This window comes from Narcine bancroftii, chromosome 3 (genome assembly GCF_036971445.1).
Source record: "Narcine bancroftii isolate sNarBan1 chromosome 3, sNarBan1.hap1, whole genome shotgun sequence".
Taxonomy (NCBI): Eukaryota; Metazoa; Chordata; class Chondrichthyes; order Torpediniformes; family Narcinidae; genus Narcine; species Narcine bancroftii.
Genome location: NC_091471.1, coordinates 53260265 through 53277307, shown reverse-complemented (window position 1 = coordinate 53277307; position 17043 = coordinate 53260265). Strand labels below are relative to the sequence as shown.

Below are 17043 nucleotides of genomic sequence, written 5' to 3'. Positions count from 1 at the left end.
ATATCACAGTTCTGAAGGGTAAAACTATGATATCTAAAAATAACGCTCTAGTTTTCACCACCTCCAATTATGCTGGAAATAAATTCTAACCATTGTTTTCAAGTAGGAACTGGATTGATAGGAGGGAGAAAAATATCACAAGGTCCTTGGGAAAGGGTTGTGGATTGAGATTGTATAACGAGAGCTGGTATGAGATAAAAGAACTGAATGACTTCCTTCTTGGCTCTAACAGTTTTATAACTGCAGTGTGTTTTGTGTGCAGCTTATACTTGAAACCTTTTATAATCAGAGAGAAGACAACCCAATTAAATGGGAAGGAAGGAAAGGAAGAATGTTATTAATTAGAAAAAAATTAGAAAGGTACTTCTGAATGTCTAAGACCCTCAAAAAGACAGGCCAAGTGGAATAGGTTCTTCAAAATACTTGCTGGGAACACCTTGCCTGTTGTTCTCCCCAGGGTGAGATTGTAACACTATATATAACCCGACATCAAAGGCTGATTGGGCTTTACCTTAGCAGTACCCTGCAGAAAATGGGAAACTCTTAAATCTCGTATTGTTATTGTTTGTGGCATCAAAACAATTCTGTTGTCTTCAAAGGATTAAAGGGTTAATGTTTAAACACAAAATGTCCTCACAGTACTCAAGTTACCCTGGACACTGCAGAACATCAACCCTAAGTGCCACTATAGTCCAACCAGTCTTTGTCCAAACAGGTGTCAACTTTCCCTTAAAAGCATCCTTCTTTAAAAAGACACAGTTATCAGGTGACCCTGAGCTGGAGCCCATCCCCTACCATTCGGCATACCCAGTGACCTGCATGAATATCAAACAATAGCCAGATGTCATTGAGAGTTAAACCAGTGACTGGTTTAATTCCAGCAGCCCAAAGGCTGTGATCACAATGCTACTCAGCAGTCACAAACCCGCTAAATGCTGATGTATTAAAAAAAAGCACCGAGTAGAAGAGTGCAAAGGGCTTTCAAAAGGTTAGTGCATCACACGCTGGGTAACTGACACACCACAGGTTGGTAGTTTTGCAAAAAGAAAGCCATCAAATCATAAACCTTCCAAGGCCATGACTCTTATCATTGGAGCAATGAGAAAATGAAATTATTAACATCCCTCTTTAATACTGCTGCAAAACAAACACTACCATTAAGGCAATACAGACATTTAAAATACTCTCATATGTAAAGAAAAAATGGAGTGTTATGGGGTGTGAGGGAGGAAAGGGTTAACACACAGCACAGTAATGTCCCTTCAGCCCATGATGTTGTGTCGATCTCTATAAATCTACTCAACGAGCTAAACCTTCCCTACCTCACACCCATAACCCTCTATTTTTCTTGCATCCATGTGGTTGGCTAAGAGTCTTATAGAACAATTGATCTGGAGTAGCTTCATATAGGTCAGCACAACTTTGCGGGCTGAAAAGTCCGACAGTATGGACCTTTATTCTATAAAAGCAAAGACTATCACTTTTATAAGCAACCAATAGCCTGAGAAATCAACCCACCCTCCAAAAGACAAATTGATGTGCTATTTCATTGATTTCTAGCAATTTTGAATCAATGGCAAGGCCACCCTTTATAGCCCATCCTCAAGAGCTCTTAAGAGCCATTTTTGTGAACTACTTCTGTCATTGTAAAGAAGGTAATATGCACAAGGTTGTTGGGAAAGCTTGTTTCAGGCTGGCTTATCATCCTACAAAGTAGCTTATAAAGAAAAGCTGCTGTGATTAACACATTTTAAAAATCTTTTTTTTTACATAATTGTATGCATTTGACAGTGATGATAGGCTGGAAATGGGAATGAGTGACAGTACTTAGGATGAAAATGAAGGAGAAGGATAGAGGAGGGCAATGGGGAACATGTGGAAGAAAGAACGATTGTACCCTGGGAACAGTTGTACTTGCATTTTCATTGCAAAGACCAAGAGTTGCGACATTGTCTTATATTTGTACAAGGCAATGTTGAGGCCATACTTGGTGTATTGAGTACTTGGGTATCTAATTGCTCAGCTATGGGAAATAAATTATTAAAGTGTAAGGGGGTGCAGAAAAGATTCATAAGGGATTCTGCTGGGACTCATGAACTTGAGTTAAAAGGAAAGGCTGGATCAACTGCAATTCTTGTCGCTGTGGCATAAAGGGTGGTGGGGGTGGTGGGGGGGGGTTGGTGGGGGTGGGGACCTTATGGCAGTTTATAAAATCATGAGGGCCATAGATAAAGTAAACAGCCATAGTCATTTCTTCAGGAGAGTAGGTTTCTAAAACTAGAGATCATAGATTTAAAGTGAGAATGGAAAGATTTAACAGAAGCCCAAATTACAACTTTTTTATGCAAAGGGGGGTGGGTGGCATGGAAAAAGCTGTCAAAGGAAAGTGTTCAAAAGACATCTTAGATGGCTACATGGACAGAAAAGGGTTAGAAGGACACGGTCCCATTGCAGACTGACTAGCTTGGGTAGACACCTTGGTAGGCATGGACAAGATGTGCCAAAGAGTGTGTTGTATAGGTACCATCCCACTAGCCTCCCCATCCAACACATTATCCTCCAGAATTTCCAGCACTTACTATAGGATCCCACCACCAGATACATTCCCCCCCCCACCCCCGTCTGCCTTCCAATAGGATTCCCTCCATAATTACCTCATCCCTCCCCACCTATTGCTCCCTCCGGCACCTTCCCCTTTGGCCACAGGAGGTGCAAAATTTGCAGCCATATTTCCTCCCTCACCTCACTCCAGGGCCCCAAACAGACTTTTCAAGTGAAGCAACACTTCACTTGTGTATCTACAGGACTGATTTGCTGTACCAGTGCTCCCTGTGCGGCATTTTCTACATCAGAGAGATCAGTCACAAATTGGGAGAGCGCTTCTCTGTGGACCTCCACTCCATCCGCCTCAGCAGAGTCCTTCCAGTAGCCAACCATTTGAATTCTGAGTCACACTCCCACTCTCATCTGTCTGTCCATACATAGCCTTATGTACTGTCCCACGCTGATCACACAGATTGGAGGATTGGGAGATCTCACAACTCCTTTATTCCTTCAACAGCAATCATGGGTAACGATCAGCAGTATTCATCGTGACTTCATTGTGACCCCTTTATAGTGTCGTGAGATTGAAACCAATTCTTAAGTTCCTCACTGTTGCCCATACAACTTGGTACAGCTAGCACGTAAAATGGGATATTTCTGATCTTTGCCAGCTCAGCTCCACATTGGAATAAAAACACAAACTAGAGAAACTCAGCAGGTCAAACAAAGATAAACATACATAACCAACCTTTCAGGTTTGTGCGTTTCATCAAGGTATGGAAAAATGTCAGCAGGCATCCAAACAGAATGTTGGGAGGAGGTGTGGGGAGAGGAGCACAAACTTAAACACAGGACATAATAGGTGGATAAGGGAAGTAGAGCACAGCAGCAAGCAGGGGAGGAGGGATAGCTCGGTGAATAGAGAGGGAAGGGGCTGAAGAGTTGAGGGAAAGAAGACAAAGGGAAAAGGGAAGGGAGAATGGAGAGAATGTTAGCAGAAACCAGAGAAATTAATGTTAATGCCATCTGATTGGCGAGTACCCAGATGGAAAATCAAGCATTGTTTCACCAATGTACGGGTGGTCTTGGTGGGATAGTACGGGGCCATAGACACACATGTGAGTAAAGGAGTGGGACGCAGAATTGAAATGGTTGGCTACTGGGAGATCTCTGTCACTGTTGTGGACAAAGCAAAGTTGCTCAGCAAAGTGATCTCCCAATCTGCACCCAGTCTCTCTGATGTAGAGAAGGCCACAAAGGGAGCATCGGATGCAGTAGATCACTCTCGCCGATACATGTGAAGTGTTGCTTCACTTAGAAGGACTGTTTGGGGCTCCAAATTGTGGTGACGGAGGAGATGTGACCACAAGTGTGGCAGATCCTGTGGCCTGAGGGAAAGGTGTCGGTGCGGGGGGGAGTGGGGGGGGAGGGGGGAATTGGTGGGGAGGGATGAGAGCAGGAGGGAGTCATGAGGGAGCAGATCCTACAGAAGGCAGAGAAGGAAAGATTCATCTCGTAGTGGGATCATGTTGTAGGTGGTGGAAATTACAGAGGATAATATGTTGGATGCAGAGGCTGGTGTGTTAGGTAAGGACAAGGGGAGTCCTGTGTTTGTAATGCCTGGAGGCAAAGGGGCCCAGGGCAGATGAGTGGTAAATGGAGGAGATATGGGTAAGGGCTGAGTTAATGGTGGTGGAGGGGAAGCCACGTTTGTGGAAGAAGGTAAACATTTCAGATGATCATGTTGGTTATTTATCTTTATCTTTGCTATATAAAGTACTCTGACCTGTTGAGTCTCTCCAGCATTGTGTTCTTTCTTCAACCATGGTGTCTACAGACTTTCGTGTTTTACTTCAAGCTCCACACTGGGTACTGTTTTTTGGCACTGTGGCAGGAGTACAGCACATATTGAGGAAAAAAAACAGAGTAATAAAGCATCTAGTAACTTTCTGTCATGACCCTTTTGCAGCCAGCTGTCACCACTTCTCTGGATGGATCTATCACTTCAAGTTGAATCTATAACAGTTGCATACATTTCCGAGCTCATCAGACTCGAATTTCCAGTCAATCTCGCTTGTCTAATTTACTCTGAAAATCCACAACCTCAAGCCTAACCAAATGCTCAGATTCCCAATGATACCACCATCTACAGGTTCCCCTCCAAGTTGTGCACGGACCTGAGTGGAAATACAGAGCTGTTCCTGCCTCATTGGTGGATCTCAACCCTGGAGTTCCATAGCCAACAGCACATTGTCAGAGTACTTTCACCAGAAGAACAGCGGTCACTCAATGAGGAAGCTTCTCAAAGTCAACTGGGGAAGGGTAAGAAACACTGGCAATATCAGCAATGCCCAGAACCTTCAAAATAAATCCAATAAAGTGACTCAACTATCAAACCGATGTCATCCCTGAGTGCAGCACTATGCCTGCCTGCACTACCATCTTCAATCAAGTCAGATGGATCTTGAGAAGAAAATAATAATAAAATCAGGAAAATACCAACCTGCAGGAGAGTGCGAGAATCAACAATAAATGATGTAATAACCAAGCTCCTTGAAAAGAATAGGATTGAGCCACCAATGAATAAGTAGTTAACAGTAGTTTTCTCTTTGGAGTGGCAAAGAATACGAGGTGACTTACTACAGATACTGTGTATAAGATTATGAGGGATATATTTAGTGTGGACATCATGCGACTTTTTCCAGGGGCGACATTAGCAAATACCAGAGGACATTTGTCTAAGGTTTGTGGACGAATGTTTAGAGGAAATGTCAGAGGTAAGTTTGGATTTTTTTTTTACGCAGAGTGGTGGATGCCTGGAATGCATTTCCAGGAGCTGATGGTGGTGGAGGCTGGTACAATAGGGACATTTTAAAAACTCTTGGATAGGCACTCGGATGTATGAAAAATGGAGGTTGATGGGTGGTAGATAAGGATAAGATTGCTGTGAAGAAGGTTTACACAGGTCAGCACAACATCATGAGCAGAAGGGCCAATACTATGCTGTAATTTTCTTTGTTCTATGCACTAAATGCTCTATTTCTAATCAAATTAAATCTGAAATAAGACATGCATAACACATGGAAAAGCAATGTATCCTCTCTCCTCGTTTACCTCCTAACTGCTAAGGACCTGTCAGGTGGAACTGGATCAAAGGCAAAAGATTTCCTACCTTCTTGCACATTTAATCCTCAGAAATGCTTCTCCTTCCCCCTCCCCCAACTAATTCCTTTATTACTGTAAGATTACATCTAAAAATTCATCGTCTTGGTCCATTATTTGTTCCTTTCTTTTCTTTCTTTCTTTTTTCTTTTCTTTGGCTTGGCTTCGCGGACGAAAATTTATGGAGGGGGTAAAAGTCCACGTCAGCTGCAGGCTCGATTGTGGCTGACAAGTCCGATGCGGGACAGGCAGACACAGTTGCAGCGGTTGCAGGGGAAAATTGGTTGGTTGGGGTTGGGTGTTGGGTTTTTCCTCCTTTGTCTTTTGTCAGTGAGGTGGGCTCTGCGGTCTTCTTCAAAGGAGGTTGCTGCCCGCCGTACTGTGAGGCACGGTTTGAGGCGATATCAGCCCACTGGCGGTGGTCAATGTGGCAGGCACCAAGAGATTTCTTTAGGCAGTCCTTGTACCTCTTCTTTGGTGCACCTCTGTTACAGTGGCCAGTGGAGAGCTCGCCATATAACACGATCTTGGGAAGGCGATGGTCCTCCATTCTGGAGACGTGACCCACCCAGCTCAGCTGGATCTTCAGCAGCGTGGACTCGATGCTGTCGGCCTCTGCCATCTCGAGTACTTCGATATTAGGGATGAAGTCACTCCAATGAATTTTGAGGATGGAGCGGAGACAACGCTGGTGGAAGCGTTCTAGGAGCCGTAGGTGATGCCGGTAGAGGACCCATGATTCGGAGTCGAACAGGAGTGTGGGTATGACAACGGCTCTGTATACGCTAATCTTTGTGAGATTTTTCAGTTGGTTGTTTTTCCAGACTCTTTTGTGTAGTCTTCCAAAGGCGCTATTTGCCTTGGCGAGTCTGTTGTCTATCTCGTTGTCGATCCTTGCATCTGATGAAATGGTGCAGCCGAGATAGGTAAACTTGTTGACCGTTTTGAGTTTTGTGTGCCCGATGGAGATGTGGGGGGGCTGGTAGTCATGGTGGGGAGCTGGCTGATGGAGGACCTCCGTTTTCTTCAGGCTGACTTCCAGGCCAAACATTTTGGCAGTTTCCGCAAAACAGGACGTCAAGCGCTGAAGAGCTGGCTCTGAATGGGCAACTAATGCGGCATCGTCTGCAAAGAGTAGTTCACGGACAAGTTTCTCTTGTGTCTTGGTGTGAGCTTGCAGGCGCCTCAGATTGAAGAGACTGCCATCCGTGCGGTACCAGATGTAAACAGCGTCTTCATTGTTGAGGTCTTTCATGGCTTGGTTCAGCATCACGCTGAAGAAGATTGAAAAGAGGGTTGGTGCGAGAACATAGCCTTGCTTCACGCCATTGTTAATGGAGAAGGGTTCAGAGAGCTCATTGCTGTATCTGACCCGACCTTGTTGGTTTTCGTGCAGTTGGATAATCATGTTGAGGAACTTTGGGGGGCATCTGATGCGCTCTAGTATTTGTTCCACAGTGAGTACAAATAACAACACTGTGTGACAAAGAAAACATATATTATCATTGGGGTATTGAGTCTAAAAGTTGAGAGGTCATTTTGCAGCTTACAGTTCTAGTCACTATATGACAGGGTGGATGTGGAAGTATTGAAGGGGGTGCCAAAGAGTTTCACTGGGATGTTTACTGGATTAGGGTGTATCAACCATAAGGAGAGGTTGGCAAACCTGGATTGTTTTGTCTGGTGTGTTGGTGGCTTAGGGGTATTTATAAGGATCTTGTCAGGGTGTCTTTTCTTTTCCCAGACTGGAAATAAAAAATACTAGAGGACACAGCTTTAAGGTAAAGGAAATTTGCATGGCAAGGTTTCTACAAAGACTGGGAGGTACCTGGAATGACCTGCTGGGAGAGATGGTAGATAGGAACAGATTCCATGTTTCAGTAACAGTTATAAAATAGAGGGATTAGGTTGATATCATGGTCATGGAAACCTGATGGGTCTAATAACCTGCTCCTGTGCGGTAGTAACTTTCTCACAAAGGCACAAAGGTTCCTGTGAATCTTTCATCATTTAACAGAATTTCACTGTTCTATTGTGTGTGCCAAAGTGAATTTTTCCACATCAGTTTCTATCTGCTACATTTTGTCAGTGATTCAGTTTATTTATACCCCCAAAAGCCTCCATACATTCTCCTCCATACTCACCATCAATCTATTATTGTATCGTGAGCAATCTGGAAAGGTGACATTAACAAAATAAAGTGTAATCTATTGATCCTTATTCTTTGCTCTGCTGTCTGACAACCAATTCTCAATTCATATCAATATATTTGCCTAATTCCATGCACTCTTACCTTGCTGGATCAACATCTACCGTATATTTCAGTGTGTAAGTCGATCAGCATGTAAGTAAACCACCACCCCCCCCCCCCCCCACCCCCCATCTTTTCAGCTTCATTTTAAGAGTTTCACGGTATATCCACCATACAAGTTAACCCTCACTTTCTGGCTGTCTGAGGTGCCCCATTGACCGGCGTATATCGACCCCCCAGCTCACGATGCCGGCGTATAAGTGGACCCCCATAGATCGAGCGGATTGATCTGCTGGGCATTGGCTGAAAGTGAACACTATATTGGAGGGTCCATCAATGCAATACAACACACAACAAAAATATGAAGCAAGCTTTAAGATGAAAATGACAGAAATGGCCAAGGAAACCAATAACAAGATAATTTGATGTGCATGAGAAGTCAATAAGAGATTGAAGGAAGAAAGAAGAGACTTTAAGAAAAATACCAAAAAAGCAATGATCTTTGAGAAAAGGAATCACTCAATGGCCAGAGTGGGAAAATCAATTTGCAGAATGTGTAGGTGAATGGAAGCAACATTGCTACAAAGTCATTGAAATAAAATAAGAACATTTGCACTGCAGTGGGCAAAGTCATATCCAGACCTCAATAATGATTTTGAGACTACAGTAACTGTTTCATGACCAGAAAAAATCTGGTATTACAACAAAAAACAAAAATTACATAGAAACTACCAAAAGAACGTGATCAAAAAGTTGTACTTTTTCACCAGTTTATTATACATAACCAGCACAAACACAAGTTTGCATAAGCAAATATTGGAACATGGACAAAACCCCCATGAATTACGACATGATAGACAATAGAACAGCGGAATGGAGAGGCATTAAAACCGCGCAAACCGGAAATACAGGCCATGAAAGGGCCAGTTTTACCACGGAGTTATCATGAATGTCCATCAGGACAAAATTAAGATATATGGTAATCTTCAAACGCAAAATTAAACCTAAAATAAAATTTCCTGCAGGAATTTTTGTGCATTTTCATGAAAAAGGATGGATGGATTAAAATGGTGCAAAACTAGGAATAGACAATGTGAGGAACAGGTGGCCAGGCAGTTTACACAAAGAACAGTTTGCTGGTCTGGGATATGCTTCGTAGCCACTTAACTGAGAACACTAAAAGTAGATTAGCACTACATAATACTTACATGCCGGTTATCCCAGGTGGTTTGACATCTATATTGCAACCTCTCGATGACTGCTTGAACAAGCCATTCAAAGACCATGTGCACGAGGAATGGAATACATGGATGTCGATTGCAGAAAAGTCGTTTGGAAAAGGCGTGCTTATTCACTTGATATGTGGTGTAACTTTGTGCTCAAGGCATGGGACAAAGTTAAAGTCGAGATTGTGATGAAATCATTTAAAAAGTGCAGTATCGCTTGTGTAATTGATGTCACGGAAGATGATTTATTGTAGGACACTGACAATGAAGCTGAAGTTGCCCCATCAGATATAGACTGGGACCCATATGATGATTGTTTAAACAGAGAGAGTATGGATGTGCTTGCCGCCATCTTGTCTTCAGATGGAGATAGCGAGAGTGATTTTGAAGGGTTCTAAATGTGTTGCTGTTTTCAGACAGAGATAGCGATTTTAAACAGTGCTAATTGCGTTATTGTTTTCAATAAAAATCTCAATGAAAATCTGTCACAGGTGGTTTTTTTTTGTTTTTCAGGGTCGAGATACACCAGATCAGTGCAGATTGGATTTTGACCTGAATTTAAGGTCTCAAAAGTATATCCAGCGTACAAGTCAACCCAATTTTTTGAGAGTGATTTGGGGTTTCACAACTCGACTTATGTGCCAAAATTTATGGTATTTTGTTGAATATCTGCCAAACAACCAGATACACATCCATTCATTCTCCCTTAATTATCCTCAAAGAATTTCAGGAGGTTAGTCAAATGTGGCTTTTCATTCACAAATCCACATTGACTATTCAATTCAATCATTTTTATCAAGGAATTTAGTTAGTACATCCTTTATTGTGGAATCCAGCAGTTTACTGATTTTATTATTGTTCCTTTTTTTAATAATGTCGTTACATTTTCTACCCTCCAACATTCAAGAATAATTCCAGAATCCATACATTTCTGGAAGGTAATAATTACAGTATATCATTCCCCATCACCCGATCTATTTCATTCTGGGATGTAAATTATCATGTCCTCTTGATATATTCATTTTTATGCATGCCAACTCTGCCGATATATATTTTTACTAATATTTTGGTAGGTTTGGGGCATCCTTTGAAAGAGATCATTGGATTTCAATGGGAATCAAACTTGGGATTTTTCCAAGTAATAAAAGAATGTCTGCATATGCTTTGATTATAGTTAATACACAAAAGTATTGGAGAAACTCAGCAGGTTGTGCAGCATCCAAAGGAGTCAACTTTCTCACCTTCAATAACTCATCCAACTTTCGCCCAATCAAAAGGGTAGCCATGGGAACCCGTCTGGGACCCAGCATTGTCTGCCTTTTTGTTTGCTATCTGGTACAATCTCTGCCACAAGTCTCCACAGCAAGACTCACCAACTCACTCTCAGCTTCTTAAATGTTTAAAAAAATTATATTTTAACATTTTAAATTTAAATTTAGACATACAGAACGGTAACAGGGCCATAAGCCCGTGCAGTCCAATTGCAGTCCAATTACATCCAATTAGCCTACAACCCTTGTATGTTTTTGAAGGGTAGGAGGAAATTGGAGCACCCAGAGGAAACCCATGCAGACACAGGGAGCACTTACAAACAGCACCAGGTCACTGGCGCTGTAACAGTGTTGTGCCAACTGTTCCACCCTTCATTGATCACTACATTGGTACTACCTCATGCACTCATCATGAGCTTGTTAACTTTATCCATTTTGCTGCCAACTTCCACCCCGACCTCAAATTCACTTGGTCCATCTCAAGCAACTCTCTCCTCTTTTTCGATCTCAGTCTCGATTCGGGAGACAAGCTCTTGACAGACATTTTCCACAAAACCACTAACCTCAACAGTTACCTCAACGACACCTCTTCACACCCTGTCCCATGTAAGGGCTGTATTTTATTTCTCACATTTCCTCTGTCTGCATCGCATCTGATCCCAGCAGGAGGTCTTCCATGCAAGATTATCTGAGATGTTCTCCTTCTTCAAAATAAATGGCTCCCCCTCTACTACTAGCACTCGGCACTCATCTACACATTCTCTATTTCCTGCACATCTGCCCTGGTCCCCTCTGCTCCCAGACGCAACAAGGGCAGGAAACATCAGTAATATATCTTTGCCTCCTATTGATGCTGCAAGACCGGCTGAGTTCCTCCAGCAGTTGCGGGGTGTTTTTACTACAATCATAGCATCTGCATACTTCCATGTTTCACTTCCTCTGGCCCTCGCTTCCCACCCCACCAGCCTCCATATGCTATATATCATCCTCTATAATTTCTGCCACCTATAACATGATCTCACCACCAGACAAGTCTTCTCCTCCTCTACCGCCCCCCCCCCCCACCCCTGCCTTCAGCAGGAACTGCTCCCTCTGGGACTTATTCATCCATTCCTCTCTTCCAACCTATCACCCCTCTTCATGCCTACCTAGGTAACCGTAAGAAATGCTACATGCCCCCATACCTCCTCCCTCACCAGCATTCGGGGCACCAAAAAGTCCTTCCAAGTGGCCTTCTCTACATCAGATGCAGACTGGGAGATTGCTTCATTGAGCACCTTCGCTCTGTCTGTTGCAATAGCGGGGATCTCCCAGAAGCAACTCATTTCAACTTCCCACACCATACCCATGCCAATATGTCAGTCCATGGTTTCATGCACTGCCAAACTGACACCTCTTGCAAATTGGAGAAACACCTCATATTCCAAATAACATTGATCTCCAGTTTTTGTTCGCCACTCCCCTCCAGTCTCTCCTTTTCCCCAATCCCTATGTTTCTTTTCCTCTCGTGCTCTCTCTTTCTCTATCCCTCTGTCTCCTGTCCACCAGCTTTGCATTCACAGAGCTACACCCTCCCCCATTCAATCCTCAGCTTTTTACTCCTGCCTTTCTATCCATACCCACGCATGGCCTCTTGGCGATTGGTCATGCTCCTTTCCCTGCTCTTTCTTCCCTCCTACCCCTTTTTACTCTGGGGCCTGTCTGTTTTTTGTGTTCATACCTTGACAAAGGGTTTGGGCCCAAAATATTATATATCTTTGCCTCCTATGGATGCTGCAGGATCTGCTGAGTTTCTCTAGCAATCTTGTGGATAAACCTTGTCAATTTTTAAGGGTCAATAAATATCACACAAGCAGAGAGAGACAAAATAAGCAGTCAACCAAAGTACTCGTGCTCAGAATAACATTATTATTCACATCAGTGAGAGACTTCTAGAACTGTATAGTTATGCAAATTTAGCTTATCTCACTGACTACACCATTTCTGTACAGAAGCTGGAAAGCAGTTTCTTTAATCTCGTTACAAAACAACAGTTGTATTATTACAATATGCTTTTATAAAGAACAAAGGGAGGTAATTTTGATCAAACAGGGTAACAGGGAGAAAGCCCAGATGAAAAAAAAAGGGAGAGGGAAAGATTGGAAAATAATGAGTAGGCATATAACAGAACAAAAGGCTGTTTGGGCTATTGTTTTAAAGCCAGGGTGATGGATTCAAAAGCTTTTCAGGAAATGGGTGGCCAATTGATTTTCAATCACATAATTCGCAGATTTGTGAAATAATGTTTCTGAAGTTCAGGAGTTCATGGATTAAGTTCATCTTCAACTGCTTCAACAATGACATTCCTTCTATCATGTTTACTGATGATTTAATAATGTTCCGTTCCATTTGCAACTCCCCAGTGCACGAAGTGGAAGCACAAAGACAATATTTAGGCATAACCTGTTTAAGTGGCAAAGTCCCACAAAGTGCCAGGCAACCGTCATCACCAAAAAGACAAAGTCTAATCACCACTTCTTAAAATTCAGTGGCATTTCAATTAACAAGTTCCCCACTTTTATTATCTCAGGGTCGCCAGTGACCAAAAATTCAGTAGAACCTGCAAAATTAATGCAATAATGCAGGAATTATAACTTGCCACCTTACAACCCAAATCCTTTTTACCATCTACAAGTAACAAGTCAAGAGCATGAAAGACATTGTGACTTGCGTGGACAAGCGGAGTGCCAACCTCTCATGAAATAAAATGAAAGCAGCCTGTTTGACTCATACTCCTTCAATCTCCCTAAACGTTCATTCCCTTCATCATTGCTGCGCAGTGTGCGGACAAGCGTAGTGCCAACCACTCATGAAATAAAATGATGGCAGCCCGTTTGACTCGTACTCCTTCAATCTCCCTTCATCACTGCTGTGCAGTGTGTAACACTTACAAAATGCACTGCAGGCACATGCTCAGGATACCCTGACAGCATCTCCCAAGCAAACAAATTCTTCCACCAGGTCAAACCAGGGTGGCAGGCACATGAAAATTGGAGATCCTACTCCAACTTGTTCTCCATCCGGTTTGGAAATAATAATGCCAGTGCTTCACTGATACTGTGATAAAATCCAAGAATGCATTCTCCAACAGCATCACGGAAGTATCTTCACCAGAAAGACGACAGTGGTGAAAAAGACCATTTATGTCCACCTTAAGAACATTTAGAGTTCAACAATAATCACTGGCCATACCAGTTCTCCGCAAAATATACAAAAAAATAAAATTCATTTCACAGTGACCGCAGATGGTACAGTTATTCAGTCGAACCAGCATTCTGATTTAAATTAGTTTCACTCAAAAAGATAAGAGAGGCCTGGAAGTGTTAGTCACGCGACCCCAGTGTATGCTTGGACTTTAAGACAGCCAGGTTTCCTGCTTCTGATCACCACTTCGTGACTCCTGGCACACAGAAAAAATACACGCATGTCCAGCAGGGAAGGTCACAGTTTGGCAACGTACTTCATGCAGAGTGCTAAAGGGTACAGTCCATGCTTATTTGGGTGAGATACAATAGTATCTGTACTTGAGGAAAAATATACATTTTCACATTTTTAATGTAGAGATACAGCATGTTAACAGTAAAAACACAACACTGGAGAAACTCAGCAGGTCAAGCAGGGTTCTTAAAATAGCAAAGGTAAAAATTCATAACTGACGTTTTGGGCTTGAGCCCTTCATCGAGATATGGAAAAATGTTGGCAGACGTCCAAACAAAAGAGTAGTGGGGGAAGTGTGGTCGCAAAGGCAAGAGGTGACAGGTGGAGAAGGGAGGGAAGGGACAGCAGTGATCAAGGGGAGGAGGTAAGGCAAGATGAATAGAAAGGGAGTGTGACACAAAACTGAAATAGTTGGCTACTGGGAGGCCTCTGTCATTGGTGTGGACGGAGCAATGGTGGTCAGCAAAGAAATCTCCCAATTTGCGCCCAGTCTCTCCGATATAGTGAAGTCCACAAAGGGAGCACCAGATCCAGTAAATTAGTCCTGTGGATACACAAGTGAAATGTTGCTTCACTAAGAAGGACTGTTTGGGGCCCTAAATTATGGTGTTGGAGGAGATGTGGCCACAAGTACGGCACTTCCAATGGCCATACAAAGGTGTCGGTGGGGGGTGGGAATTGGTGGGGAGGGATGAGACCAGGAGGGAGTCATGAGGGAGTGGTCCCAAAGGCAGGCAGAGAGGGTCTGGTAGTGGGATCCTGTTGTAAGTGCCAGAAATTCCAGAGGATAATATGTTTGTTGCATTTGGGGGCAGAGGGGTGTCAGAGCAGATGAGCAGGAAATGGAGGAGATGCGGGTGAGGGCTGAGTTGATGGTGGTGGAGGGGAAGCCACATTTGTGGAAGAAGGCAGACATTTTGGAAGATCTGGACTGGAAGACCTCAGCTTTAGAAGAGATGCATCGGAGATGAAGAAATTGACAGAAGGGGAGAGAATCCTTGCAGGGGAAAGGGTGTGAAGAAGTGTAGTCAAAATAATTGTGGGAGTTAGTGGGTTTTTAATATATGTCGGCGGAAAGCTTGTCTCCCAAGATGGAGACACAGGAAGAGGAGAGTGTTGTTGGAAATGGACAAGGTGAGTTTAAGATCAGGGTGTAAGTTGGCTGTGAAGTGAAGTTCACAAGCTCATCACAGGTACATGAGGTAGCCCTGATGTAGTCATCAATATATCGGAGGAAGAGTTGAGGGGACTTGCCTGTATAGGCTTGCAGCATGGATTGCTCAACAAAGCCCACAAAGAGGGTAACCGTGAGTATTCCTTTGATTTGGATGAACTGAGACAAGTTAAAGGAGAAGTTGTTTAAAGTGAAGACAAGCTCTGCCAGGCGGAGGAGGGTGGTGGTAGAGAGTGACTGGCTGGGTCTGTTTTACTTCAGCCACGATGTCCACAGATTTTCGTATTTTACATCATGGTAACAGGCCCTTCCGGCCCATGGGCTCACGCCGCCCAAGTAAACCTTAACTTACCAACCACATTTGTCTTTGGAATGTGGGAGGAAACCAGAGATCCCAGAAGAAACCCACGTAGACATGTGGAGAATGTACAAACTCCTTACGGACAACAGTGGATTTGAACTCGGTTCGCTGATGCTGTTATAGAATTGTGCTAAAGTCTATGCTAAATATCCTGGGAAAAATCAATCAAGGGAAAATAAACCCAGGTGAGTCAGTTGGTGATAGAGTGCAACAGGAAGGAAAGCAGACAGAGCTTGGTGAAGAGGAAAGTCTTTAATTTAAAGATCTTATTATTACTGCAGGAAAACACAGATGTAGGGAAGGGGTGTAGAATCTCACAATCAGCTTTCAAATATTGCAAACCTTAGAATATTGCTTAATTGCCTGACTGTATGCAAAATGTAGTTGCTGGTATCACTCCATGATGCAAATTGAATCAGCTATTTGTTCAAAATATTTTCCGACCACTGTGATGCGGTTGCCAAATCTCATTTACAATGTATTTATGGTAAGGGCACAAGGTCAACACATACAGCAACTGTTCACCTATACAGTTACAGGATAGCCTCACTATAAGATGGGAGTGTGGACAGGGTGAAATTGTTAACTAAGCGATGCACAGATTTTGAACAAAAAATATAGCATGAAGCAAAATTGTCCTAGAATTTATTGAATATGTCACAATATCTTTTAGAACGGATTAGAAAAATTACTGACAGTAGATGTCAGTGGCCCCTTAAGGAGCACCAATGGCATCATGCATCACCATTCGTTCTGCCACAACCCAAATAAAATTCTGAGGCAGCTTGAGGAGGATGCCCCAGGTGCTGCAAAGGTGACATATATGCCGGTAAATCCCTGTCTTCTGACCACATCCATTTCTTTCGCTCCTCTATGAGAATTGGATCACTCTTAAATCTGGTTTCCAAATTACTGGACAACTCTGAGCATCCAACCTTTATGAGACTGCTCCAAAATATTTGGATAATTTTTTCATTACATGAAATGGGAAAATTCATTGTTCATGCATTGGGCTGTAATGGAGTTGTTCCTCTACTTTGTGTTGCGCCTTACTCTGGCAATGGACAAGAATGAACAAATCATTGTGGGAATGAGGAGGGGAGTTGAAATGACATGCGCCCAAGAGCTCAGTCGGCCGTTTCAAACAGAGTGCAGGTATCTCACAGAAAAGGTCCCCAGGACTGCACTTTGACTTTTTAGAAGGAGTTGGGGGTGATTGTGGAACTTTGAGAAATGGAAGAAATGTGGAAAATGGTCCACAGTAGAGATGAACCCACATTCCCTGATAAAAGAGGATATTTCAGATATCCTGGAATGGAAGAACTCATTTTGAAAGCTAATGTAGTGGAGGTGCAGAAACAGGAATGGAAAGATGAGTAGTCAGGGTAGCTGTGAGAGTCAGTGGGCTTGTAGTGAATGTCAGTACAGGCATACCTTGCACAACACAGTTTCGAAAAGTACGGGTCTTGATATAACACAGTTTGAAATTTCTGACCCGCAGTTTTAAATTTGTAACATTAAAGTTTTATTGTTGTGGCTATTTAAGCCACCTCATAATACTTTGCAAGAGTCTAGTT

The 17043-nt window shown here is 42.9% G+C and overlaps 1 protein-coding gene and 1 long non-coding RNA gene across 7 annotated transcripts in view; one reads left to right on the top strand and one right to left on the bottom strand.

Moving 5' to 3' along the window:
- Positions 1-17043, bottom strand: part of LOC138756681 (AT-rich interactive domain-containing protein 3A-like) — a 612036-nt gene that overhangs the window by 469294 nt on the left and 125699 nt on the right.
- LOC138757181 (uncharacterized) overlaps positions 1-17043 on the top strand; it is a 115371-nt gene that overhangs the window by 74831 nt on the left and 23497 nt on the right. Inside the window, exon 3 of one of the 6 annotated variants that reach the window (XR_011353402.1) lies at positions 9697-9878. The exons of 3 other annotated variants lie outside the window; for them this stretch is intronic. This is a non-coding gene — a long non-coding RNA (uncharacterized lncRNA). Of the gene's footprint in view, positions 1-4513; positions 5096-9696; positions 9879-17043 lie in introns of those variants that run through there. 2 more of the 6 variants (XR_011353404.1, XR_011353396.1) reach the window with 2 other exon arrangements.